Raw genomic sequence first — 12510 nt, 5'->3', positions numbered from 1 at the left:
CTGATACCTGGTCCTGCACAGACTCTGGAGACCTCGAGTCAAAGGGCAAAGAAGACAAGTGGCTGATGCCACAGTAGACTTGTTCTGCCCAAGACAGCGGATCAAGGCTTCTCACTTTAAACGTGAGAACGTTCTCCTTCTTTTCCTTTCTTATACTCTGACATCATCCTGGAAAGAGAATGCCCTCATCTCTATGTCTGGGGTAACCCGGAAGTTCAGAGCAAGCTTTTATTTCAGGCTCAGAGAAAATCAAACCATGCTCCTAACTTATCACAAGCACAATAAGACGTCTCATTGGTCAACTCCCCTAAATTTACATCGTGTGTCAAAAAGGACCTACCAGGAGGCCCCTGTGATTCAGGATTCACTCCTTTTGGCCTGACCCTGCTTCCCTGGTTAGGGATACAGGTAACTGAGGCTACAGGAACTCCTCAACTCTTAAAATTATTGCAAAATCTGCTGCTGAAGTTCAATAGCTACCCAACAGAAATCCTCTAGGACTTTCTGGCCAAAGTAGTTCTTTTTTTTTTTTTTTAAATACCATATTTATTTATTTTACTTAAATTCAAGTTAGTTAACGTATAGTGTAGTATTGGTTTCAGGAGTAGAACCCAGTGATTCGTGACTTACATACAATACCCAGTGCTCATCCCAACAAGTGACCTCCTTAATGCCCATCACCCATTTAGCCAATCCCCACCACCCAACACCCCCCCCCCCACCAACCCTCCGTTTATTCTCTGTATTAAAGAGTCTTTTATGGTTTGCCTCTCTCTCTGTTTTTATCTTTGGCCAAAGTAGTTCTTGATAATAAGATAGCCCTTGACTCTCTTCTAGCTGAGCAAGGAGGTGTCTGGCCAACACCATCTTCTGCACCTGGATGAACACTTCTGGGGAAGTTGAACCCCGATTACATAATCACCGAGCAAGCCACTTGACTGAAAGAGCGGCTCCTTCAGCGGGGTCTTTCTTTGACTTACTTGATTTTTGGTTTGGGTCTCGGGGACCATGACTTCGAGGTGTACTCCAAACATTGGGAATTACCCTATTTGTAGTAATCATAAGAATCTCCCTGGTATGTTAAATGCTCTCAAAAGCTTTAAATGCATTTTTGCAGCTGCTAACCCACAGCAAATGTTTTCCCTGAGACTTGGAGCATCACGAAAGGAATAAAGACAACCAATTTAAAAATTGTGAACCAATTTGACAATAAATCTCATATTTAAAAAATAAAAAATAAAATAAAATCTTTTTTTTATTAAAAAAAAAAAATTGTGAACCCGAAGCTATAACCGGTGGCGATCACAGAGATTAAGGAAAACCGTCATGACCTGGGAATACCATGCAAAGGAGCAACAGAAGCTTTGAGAAATACAGAGCTGTAGCTAAGGATCCCATCTCTCAGCTGAGCTGAGAGTCTGATCAAAAGAGGGAATTGTTAGGGAGAAACCATGGGGCCAAAGTGGTGCCACTTGGGTTAAGGCCCCAAGTCTGTAAAACCAACGCTTAATACCTAATCTCACTGCAGTTTCAACCCACCAGATGTGTCACATTTAACATGGGAATTTCCTAGTCAGTATCAGGAAGTTTACTGATACACCCTTCTGTTCCTCTTAGGAGGGCAACCTCTTTTCCCCACTCCCTAATTTTAAAAGCCTTTTCTTTTCTCATCTGGGTGGCTCAGTCGGTGAGACTTCGGCTCAGGTCATGATCTCACAGTTAGTGGGTTCAAGCAAGCTTTGTGTCGGACTCTGTGCTGACAGCTCAGAGCCTGGAGCCTGCTTCGGATTCTGTGTCGCCCTCTCTCCCTGCCCCTCCCTCGCTCATGCTCTCTCTCTCCTTCAAAAATAAATAAACATTAAAAAAAAATTTTTTTTTTAATAAAATAAAAAGGCTTTCCTTTTCTGTAGGCCCTTTGGAGCTCCTTTCTACTTGCTAGACAGGATGCTGAGTGATTCATGCATAAATAAAGTAAAATAAATACAATAAAATAAAATAAAGTCTTTAAAATGTCCTTAGTTGGGGGTGCCCTGGCCGGCTCAGTTGGTGGAGCATGAGACTCTTGATCTCAGGATTGTGAGTTCGAGCCCCACGTTAGGCACAGAGATTACTTTTTAAATAAATAAATAAGTAGTTACACAAACAAATAAAATCTAAATAAAGAAATAGAATTACTTGATTGAATTTTTGTTATTTAACAGATCCAAAGAGGAACATTTCATGATGGCAAGAGATCAATACATCAGGAAGATATAACCATTATAAATGTATATGCATCTAGCATCAGGGTTGTAATGACATGAGTCAAAGACATGAAAGGAGAAATAGGCAATTGAAAATTCATGATAAAAATTCTCAACAAAGTGAAGTGAAAGGTCTCAACATAACGAAAGGCATCTATGAAAACCCTAAAACGAGCGTCATACTCAGTAGTGAAAAACGGATGCTTTCCCCCTAAGGTTGGGAACAAGGCAAATAGATCTCCTCTTAGCACTTCAACATCACACTCTAGGTGGTCTTCAGTGCAAATGGCAACAAAAATAGAAGGTGTTCAGGTTGGAAAGGAAGAAGTAAAATTGTGTTTATTTGCAGATAACATGATCACAGATGGTAAGTTGTCAGGATGAAGATGAACAAAAAAAATTAGCTGTGTTTCTATGCACCAACAATGAACAATCTGAAACTGAAAATAGGAAAATTCCATTCAGAACAATACCCAAAGGAGTATTTGGAATTTAGTTAACAAAAATGCAAAGCCTGTACACTCAAACCACTGAACATTGCTGAAGATCTAAATAGATGGAAACATTATAACATGTTCATGGGTTGGAAGACTCAATATTATTAAGATGGCCATTCTCTGGGAATGCAAGCTGGTGCAGCCGCTCTGGAAAACAGTATGGAGGTTCCTCAAAAAATTAAAAACAGAACTACCCTACGACCCAGCCATTGCACTACTAGGCGTTTATCCATGGGATACAGGTGTGCTGTTTCAAAGGGACACATGCATGTTTATAGCAGCACTATCAACAATAGCCAAAGTATGGAAAGAGCCCAAATGTCCATCGATGGATGAATGGATAAAGAAGATGTGGTATATACATACATACATATACACACACACACACACACACACACACACACACACATACACAATGGAATACTACTCGGCAATGAAAAAGAATGAAACCTTGCCATTTATAACCATGTGGATGGAACTGGAGGGTATTATGCTAAGCGAAATTAGTCAGAGAACAACAAATATCATATGACTTCACTCACATGAGGACTTTAAGAGACAAAACAGATGAACATAAGGGAAGGGAAACAAAAACAATATAGAAACAGGGAGGGGGACGAAACATAAGAGACTCTTAAATATGGAGAACAAACTGAGGGTTACTGGAGGGGGTGTGGGAGGGGGGATGGGCTAAATAGGTAAGGGGCATTAAGGAATCTACTGAAATCACTGTTGCACTATATGCTAATTTGGATGTAAATTAAAAAAAAAAAAGAAGATGGCCATTCTCCCCAAATTAATCTATAGACTCAGTGCACTCCCAATAAAATCCCAGGGTGCTTTTCTGTAGAAATTGACAAGCTTATCCTAAGATGTGTATGGAAATGGCAAAGGACCTACAATAGCCAAAAAAGAAAATTTTTGAAAAGAAAAACTAAGTTGAAGAATTTACCTGATTTTAAAACTTACTATAAAGCTACAGTAATCAAGAAGACAGTGTGTGGGGGGCGCCTGGGTGGCGCAGTCGGTTAAGCGTCCGACTTCAGCCAGGTCACGATCTCGCGGTCCGTGAGTTCGAGCCCCGCGTCAGGCTCTGGGCTGATGGCTCAGAGCCTGGAGCCTGTTTCCGATTCTGTGTCTCCCTCTCTCTCTGCCCTTCCCCCGTTCATGCTCTGTCTCTCTCTGTCCCCAAAATAAATAAACGTTGAAAAAAAAAATTAAAAAAAAAAAAAAAAAAGAAGACAGTGTGGTACTAGCATAAAATCAATGGAACAAAATGGAAAATCCAGATACACAGTTCATATTTGAGGTCGACTGATTTTTTACCAGGATGCCAAGGCAATTCAGTGGGGTCTTTCCAACAAATGTTGCTTGAACAATTGGATATCCATATGCAAAAATATGGACTTAGACCCCTACCTTACATGTTATACAAAAATTAACTCAAAATGGATCATGGATCTACATGTAAGAGCTAAAACCCTAAGAATTCTGGAAGAAAACATAGGAGAAAGTCTTTGCGATTTGGGGTTTGGCAAAGGTTTTTTAGGTATGTCACCAGCTGGGGCGCCTGAGTGGCTCAGTCGGTTAAGCATCTGACCTTGGCTCAGGTCATGATCTCATGGTCTGTGAGTTCGAGCCCCGTGTCGGGCTCTGTGCTGACAGCCTGGAGCCTGCTTTGGATTCAGTGTCTCCCTCTCTCATGATGCCTCTCCCCTGCTTGTACTCTCTCTGTCTTTCAAAAATAAATATTTTTAAAAAAAGTAAAAGTTTCCTCTTCAGGAGACACCATTGAGAAAATGAAAAGACAAGCCCCAAACTGGGAGAAAATATTTGTTGGTTGTATATCTAATAAATAACTTTTACTTAGGATACACAAAAACTTTTAAAACTCAGTAAGACAAACAATGCTGTTTAAAAAACAAACAGGCAAAAGTAGGCTGTACCTACTGAATGGGTTCCAAAGAATAGAACATGGAAAGGAGTAAAGAAAGAACTTTATGGTGGTGAGGCTCGATAAACACTGCCTTGTCTAGTGTTTGGGACTAATATCATCCCTGTTGATAGCGTGTCCCTCTGGTATGATGTCAAGAGAATGGCACTTTACTTCCATGGTATTCTTCCACAAAATCCACAACTCCTGTATAACCAAGAGAAAAAAAAATTTCAATCCAAATTGAAGGGCATTCTATAAGATCCCCAACCAGCATTCCTCAAAATTGAAGGTTGTGAGGGGTGCCTGGCTGGCTAAATCAGTGGAAAATGTGACTTTTTTTTTTTTTTAATTTTTTTTTCAACCTTTATTTATTTTTGGGACAGAGAGAGACAGAGCATGAACAGGGGAGGGGCAGAGAGAGAGGGAGACACCGAATCAGAAACAGGCTCCAGGCTCTGAGCCATCAGCCCAGAGCCTGACGCGGGGCTCGAACTCACGGACCGTGAGATCGTGACCTGGCTGAAGTCGGACGCTTAACCGACTGCGCCACCCAGGCGCCCCGGAACATGTGACTCTTGATCTCGGGGTTGTGAGTTCAAGCCTCACGATGGGTATAGAGATTGCTTAAAAATATAATCTTTAAAAAAAAAATCAAAGGTTATTAAAAATAAGACCAAGAAATTGCCACAGACCAGAGGAAACTAAGAAGATGTAATGAGAAAATGTAATGTATTCTGGATAGGCCCCCAAACAGGAAAAGTATATTTGTGGAAAATGTAATTCTCTCTTTTTAAAAAAATTATTTTAATATTTATTTTTGAGAGAAAGAGAGACAGAGTGCAAGCAGAGGAGGGGCAGAGAGGGAGGCACAGAATCCGAAGCAGGCTCCAGGCTCCAAGATGTCAGCACAGAGCCCGACACGGGACTCGAACTCACCAACCGTGAGATCATGACCGGAGCCGAAGTCTGACACTTAATGGACTGAGCCACCCAGGTGCCCTGGAAAATGCAACTCTAATGAAGTCTGGAGTTCAGGTCACAGTATTAATGCCAGTGTTGGTTTCTCAGTTGTGACAAATACGCCACGGTAATGTTAAGATGTTAGCCGTAGGGGGAAACTAAGGTTACTCTCTGCACTATCTGCAACTTTTTAAATAAATCGATTCTAGAACTTATTAAAAATGTACAAAGAAAAGATCTGAATGGATATCTCACCAGATAAAATATATATATGAATAGCTAATAAGCCCTTGAAAATATGCTCATCATGGGGCGCCTGGGTGGCGCAGTCGGTTAAGCGTCCGACTTCAGCTCGGGTCACGATCTCGCGGTCCGTGAGTTCGAGCCCCGCGTCAGGCTCTGGGCTGATGGCTCAGAGCCTGGAGCCTGTTTCCAATTCTGTGTCTCCCTCTCTCTCTGCCCCTCCCCCGTTCATGCTCTGTCTCTCTCTGTCCCAAAAATAAATAAACGTTAAAAAAAAAAAAAAAAATTTAAAAAAAAAAAAAAAAGAAAGAAAATATGCTCATCATTATTAGCCATTAGGGAGATGCACATTAAAACCACAATGAGATGATACCATTTCACACCCACTAGGATGGCCGTCATCACAAAGACAGAATCAAATGTTGGTGAGGATGTGGGGGAACGGGAACCCTCACACAGTGCTTGTGGGAACGCACAATGGTGCGGCCACTTTGGAAGTAACTTAGCAGCTCTTCAGAAGTTAAACATGCACCATATGAGCCAGCACTTTTTCTCCAACGTGTCTACCCAAGAAAAATGAAACCATGCCCCCACACTTGGTACGTGAATGTTCAAAACAAGATTTGTTCTTTATGTATGGTCCAACTTAGAAATAATCTAAATGGGGCTCCTGGGTGGCTCAGTCGGTTAAGCGGCCGACTTCGGCTCAGGTCATGATCTCACGGTCCGTGAGTTTGAGCTCCGCGTCGGGCTCTGTGCTGACCGCTCAGAGCCTGGAGCCTGTTTCAGATTCTATGTCTCCCTCTCTCTCTGACCCTCCCCCGTTCATGCTCTGTCTCTCTGTCTCAAAAATAAATAAATGTTAAAAAAATTTTTTTTTTAAAAAAAGAATCCAAATGTCCATGACCAGATAAACAAATTATGTGGATAAACAAATTACACACAGAGGAATACCACTCAGCAGTAAAAAGGAGCACACCATTCATACATGCCACAACATGGACAAGCCTCAAAAACATGCTAAGTGGGGTGACTGGGTGGCTCAGCCGGTTGAGCGTCCAGTGTCGGCCCAGGTCATGATCTCACGGTTCGGGAGTTCAAGCCCCACAACGGGCTTGCTGCTGTCAGCATAGAGCCTGCTTCAAATCCTCTGTCCCCACTTACTCTGCCCCTCCCCACCTTGTGTTCTCTCAAAAATAAACAATTAGGGGCGCCTGGGTGGCTCAGTCGGCGCCACTTTAAGTGTCCGACTTCAGCTCAGGTCATGATCTTGTGGTTTGTGAGTTCAAGCCCCGCGTCGGGCTCTGTGCTGACAGCTTGGAGCCTGGAGCCTGCTGCAGGTTCTGTGTCTCCCTCCCTCTCTCTGCCCCTACCCCACTTGTGCTCTGTCTCTATCAAAAATAAACATATAAAATTTTTTTAAAAAACATTTAAAAAATAAATAAAAATTTAAAAACACAACTGTAAACCAGACATTTGACAGCAACAGTTGGTGCCCATCTATTAAGTATAAGGCACAGGAAGGTGATAGACACACTTGGGAGCAAGACTGACGTGGCATCTATGCTCGTGGACCTTGCTTAGGGCGCTCAGAAGGGATGTAGGACAGAGGTGGGGACTGTGGGGAGGAAGACAGGATGCTTGGGGTGACAAGCATTTGGATCAGGAAGACGGAGATTGTGAGAGTCACGGGTATGTCATTGTCAAATGGGAAGTTTCATAGCAAGCAATTCAAATAGTGGGGCATTTTATCGCCAGCTGAGTTAGAACTCTAGGAACCACTCAGAAGCTGTGCAGCAAGCTGCAAAGTTGCTTTTCTGCCTCTATTCCCAGAAGACTGCACCAGGAAGCCTGAAGAAATGTGGGTGTTTTTGTTTTTTGTTGGTTTATGTTTATTTATTTTTGAGAGCGAGAGAGACAAAGCACGAGCAGGGGAGGGCCAGAGAGAGAGGGAGGCACAGAATCGGAAGGCTCCAGGCTCTGAGCTGTCAGCACAGAGCCGGACACGTGGCCCAAACTCGGGAATGGTGAGATCATGACCCGAGCTGAAGTCAGACGCCCAACCAACTGAGCCACCCAAACACCCCGTGGGTTTTTTTTTTTTTAATGTTTGTTTGTTTATTTATTTACTTCCTTACTTATTTACTTATTAAGAGAGAGAGAGAGACAGAATCCCAAACAGGCTCTGTGCTGTCAGTGCAGAGCCCCACGCAGGGCTGGAACTCACGAACCATGAGATCATGACCTGAGCTGAAGTCAAGAGTCTAGATGTTCACCTGAGTCACCCAGGCACCCCTGATATGTCCTCTTTCAGTCCTATTCTCCACTACAGTTTGTATCTCTCCTCTCTGTGTCCTTTCTGTAAAAAAAAAAGACAGAAGCTGGCATACGGGCACTCAGTCCAGACACAAGCCCTGGTTTGAGTCATTTCACCCTAGAGCTACCCTCTGTGGTTTTGTCGCTCCTTATATACACATGAGGAAACTCCTGAGACTTGACAACTTGCTCCATACTGCACAGCTAGAAAGAAGTGGAATCAGAGCAAGCTAAGGGCAGCGTGACCCCCAAACCCATTCCTCCCTGTCTCTATCAAGCAGCTGCCGAGAAAGACAGATGTTCCACGTCATTTGAGGAGCCATCTGATCTGACTTCTGTGATAACGTGCTGTCCTACCACTGGGTCTGTCTCTGGACCCCAGGTTCTATTGAGAGGGACCCTGGAGAGCATCTGATCTGTCCCCAGAGGGGCAGTTCTAGTGTACGTCTCTGATTAAGCAAGTTCCACTTCCCTGAGCCCCAATTTCCTCATCTCTAAAACAGGGGTTGGTTTAGATGAGTGGTTCACAAACCACCGGTCTCAGACCCCTTTACATTCCTAAAAATGACCGATGATACAAAGAGCTTCTGTTTATGTGAGTTTTATCAATATTTACCAATTCATTGACTTTGAAGCTTACTTATTTTGAGAGAAGACAAGGGAGGGGCAGTGAGAGAGGGAGAGAGAGAGAATCCCACGTAGGCTCCACACTGTCAGCACAGAGCCCGACACGGGGCTCACAGCCATCAGACCATGACCTGAGCCGAAATCAAGAGTCAGACGCCTAACCGACTGAGCCACGTAGGCAGCCCAATACTAACCATTTTAAAAATGAATACCAGTTTTTAATAACAGGTTCCCAAAACAAAAGGAAACTCAGTGATCTGTGTTATTGCCTGGCAGTTGTGCAAATCTCTCTAATGTCAAGCTCGCTACAGTTTAAGACCGCCGGATACTCTCATTTGCTTCCACATGTAACCTCTTCCAGAGCACATGTCACAGAGCCTCTGGAAAACGCCACTAGACACTCGTAAGAGAATGAAGATGAAAAAGACAAATCCGATCCTACTGGTTCTATGGAGAAAGGTTTTGTCCCCACTTCTCCCTGAAAGGGTATGAGGGACCTCCAGGGGTCCTAGACCACCCTTTGAGAACCATTTCAAAAGGTGGCCCGTGCGCCACCTGCAGTCAGAACCCACTGGAGGGATAAAATGCACACTGCCCGGCGTCCCCCAGGTCTGTGATATCCGAATTCACATTTAACAAGCCGCCTCGCACACTGGAGGGCGGAGACACTCGGTAGGGAGAGCCCCACGATTCCTACCAGCCTGGTTCCTCCAAAACTACTGTCACCTGTTTGGGCAGGGCTGGGGCTCAGGCCGCGCAGGGCTTTTGCCTCAACGGTGACCAGTGACGGAAGGTCTGCCCTCCCTGGTTTTGCTTGGCTCCGCCATTTCCATAGTCACTTCCTTCCCCCTTTAGGGAAGTGTTGAGGGCAGCCAGGCACCTTGCTTGTAGCTGTAAGATAAATTCTGGGCTTTCTTGGCTAAAATTAAAAACACAAGAAACAACAGGTGTTGGTGAGGAAGTGGAGAAAGGGGAACCCTGGTGCCCTGTGGCGGGAATGCTAACTGGTGCGGCCGCAGTGGAAAACAGTATGGAGGTTCCTCAAAAAATTAAAAATAGAACTACCCTGTGATCCAGTAATTCCACTTCTGGGTATGTACCCCAAGAATAAGAAAACGCTAATTCGAAAAGATAGAGGCACCCCTGTGTTTATTGCGGCGTGATCTACAATGGCCAAATTACAGAAGCCTCCCTAATGTCCGTCGACTGATGAATGGATAAAGGAGTGATATATATACACTGGAATACTATTGAGCCATAAACAAGAATGAAATCTTCCCATTTGCAACATGGATGGAACTAGAGTGAATTATGCTAAGTGAAAGAAGTTAAGTCCGAGAAAGACAAATACCACAGGATTTTACTCGTATGTGGAATTCAACAAACAAAGAAAAACAGAGTTAACCACAGAGAACAAACTGATGGTTAGCAGAGGGGAAGTGGGGGTGGGGACGGGTGAAATAGAAGACTAGGAGAGTAGTACGCTTACTGTGGGGCACCTGGCTGGCTCAGTCGGTAGAACATACGACTCTTGATCTTGGGGTCATGAATTTGAGCGTCATTTTGCAGGTAGAGATTTTCTTTTAATGTTTATTTTATTTTTGAGAGAGAGAGAGAGAGAGAGAGAGAGAGCGTGAGCAGGGGAGGGAAAGAGAGAGAAGGAGGCACAGAATCTGAAGCAGGCTCCAGGCTCCCAGCTGTCAGCACAGAGCCTGACACAGGACTCGAACCCATGAACTGTGAGATCATGACCTGAGTCGAAGTTGGACGCTTAACCGATTTTTTTTTAAGGGTACATTTATTGTGATGAGCACTGAGTAATGTACAAAATTGTTGAATCACTACATTGTATACCTGAAACTATTAACAACAAAGTATGTTAACTGTACTGGAGGTTTTTTTTTTTTAATTACTAATGTTGAGCCAAAAAATAAAATAAACTCTGGGCTTGCCTACAGTTGTCTATTTCTGTACCCAGGAAAAGCAAGAAGGAAAGAAGGAAAAGGCCTCAGGGGACAGGGACTTCTCTTCCTCAGGAGGAAGTGCTGTTCTAACCTTGGCCCCACCTGGACATTGTACAGTGAGTCAACCTCAGAATCCATGAACACCTTGCTCAAGGGAGAGTATACAAAAGAAAGTTGGACTTTTCGGGCGTGTAAGCCCTGACTGGTACAAAACAGGCAAATATGGAAGCGACTCAAGAAAAAGAACACATTCAAAGAAAGAATGCCTTTAGTGAAGAAAACCATACAGATAAATATTTACATAGAAGATAAAGTAGATTGTGAGTTTTAAAATTTTCAGAGATTCCATTGCATTAAAAAATACTGCTACTGTGATTTATTCATACCCAACTTCCAACAGGAAAAAAACTACCATAGTGGGTGGGACACAAGCTCGCGTGGAAATTATTGTACCTGTCGAAATCTGTATTACAAAGTAACCTGTGCGCTTGGTGTGATGGAACTAGCCTTGGCCTTGAATCAGTCACAACTGGGTCACTAACTACCCACCAACCAGCTGTGTGACTTTTCTATCGGGTGAGCACTTACTATGTGCAAGGTACACGTGAGATGACATGAAGGATTCATGGAAACACAAAAAATCTTAAATGTGCTGGAGGCGCCAAGCCTGGTTCAGCAGCATCTGCTGTAGGAGGCGGGAGGGTTCAGTGCTGGGAGAGGAAGATGCCTGGAGCACCCGGGCGCTTCTGAGAAGGCCTGCGGGGCACCTCCAGCTCCTCAGCGGGTTCGGGAAGTTCAACCACGCGACCTCCATCACCCCCGCAACAAGTTCGTTCCCAGCCTGCTCTGCGCCCGCTGCTTTTCCTGCAACTGGGGCTGCGCGCTCCCCGCGCAGGGTCGTGGGTGGGGTCCCACATTTCCTGGCACCCGTTACTCCCACAGGCCGCAACGAGCCTCGGTCCCCGACGGGGTTGAACCCCACAGTGCGCGGCCGCGATGGGAGGGGCGAGGGGCACTCGGACAACAGGCGTCCGAGTGCCTGGGACCCTGGAATGCACGGCCCGACGTGAGCCGCCACCCTTCCCACCGAGCGGAGCCCCGGCCCCGAGCGTCCTCTGCTCGGGTCCGGGTGGGGCCGCCCGCCGCCGCCCCTCCGCCAGCCCCGGCGACCCCGCCGCGCGCCCGACACCCTCCTCGGTCCCGGGGCCTCCCGGCTTGCGCCCCCCCCCCCCCCAGTCGCTAGTGCCTGTCCCGGAGCCCCCCGCCTCGCCCCACCCCCTGTGCCAGTCCCAGGCGTCCCCCGCTCTGCCAGCTCCGCTGTCCCTTGCGCCCGCCAGCTCGCGCCCCCCGCCGCCTTCACTTGTGCCCCCGCCCCCTGCCCCCAGTGCCTGTCTCAGGTGCCCCGCACCCCTCCACTCGTGCCTGCGCCCCTCCCGGCCCCTTGTGCTAGTCCCGGGCGCCCCCTGCCCGGTTCCCTGTGCCTGTCCCAGGCGCCCCCTCCCCCCTCCCCCCCCTTCCCCCCCCTCCCCCCCTCCCCCCCTCCCCCCCTTCCCCCCCCTCCCCCCCTCCCCCCCCTCCCCCCCTTCCCCCCCCTCCACTTATGCCCGCGCCGCTCCCAGCCTGGTGTCCCGGCGCCCAGAGCCTCTCGCCCAGCGCGCTCGTACCAGTCCCCGGCGACCCCGCCCCTTCTGCTTTGGCGTCGCCATCGATGTGCTCTGCGCTCT

The 12510-nt window shown here is 46.1% G+C and overlaps 1 long non-coding RNA gene across 1 annotated transcript; it reads right to left on the bottom strand.

Annotated features, from left to right (window-relative positions):
• Positions 1–4748: 4748 nt before the first annotated feature.
• Positions 4749–12505, bottom strand: LOC125171947 (uncharacterized). Its single transcript, XR_007154520.1, has 3 exons — positions 12451–12505; positions 9549–9741; positions 4749–4880 (listed from the first exon to the last, which is right to left on the bottom strand). It is a non-coding gene; the product is annotated as an uncharacterized LOC125171947 (long non-coding RNA).
• Positions 12506–12510: the final 5 nt, after the last annotated feature.

Source organism: Prionailurus viverrinus, chromosome C1, assembly GCF_022837055.1.
Source record: "Prionailurus viverrinus isolate Anna chromosome C1, UM_Priviv_1.0, whole genome shotgun sequence".
In the NCBI taxonomy this organism is placed as follows: domain Eukaryota; kingdom Metazoa; phylum Chordata; class Mammalia; order Carnivora; family Felidae; genus Prionailurus; species Prionailurus viverrinus.
Note: the sequence above shows the minus strand (reverse complement) of the source record. Positions and strands in the feature narration are given on the sequence as shown.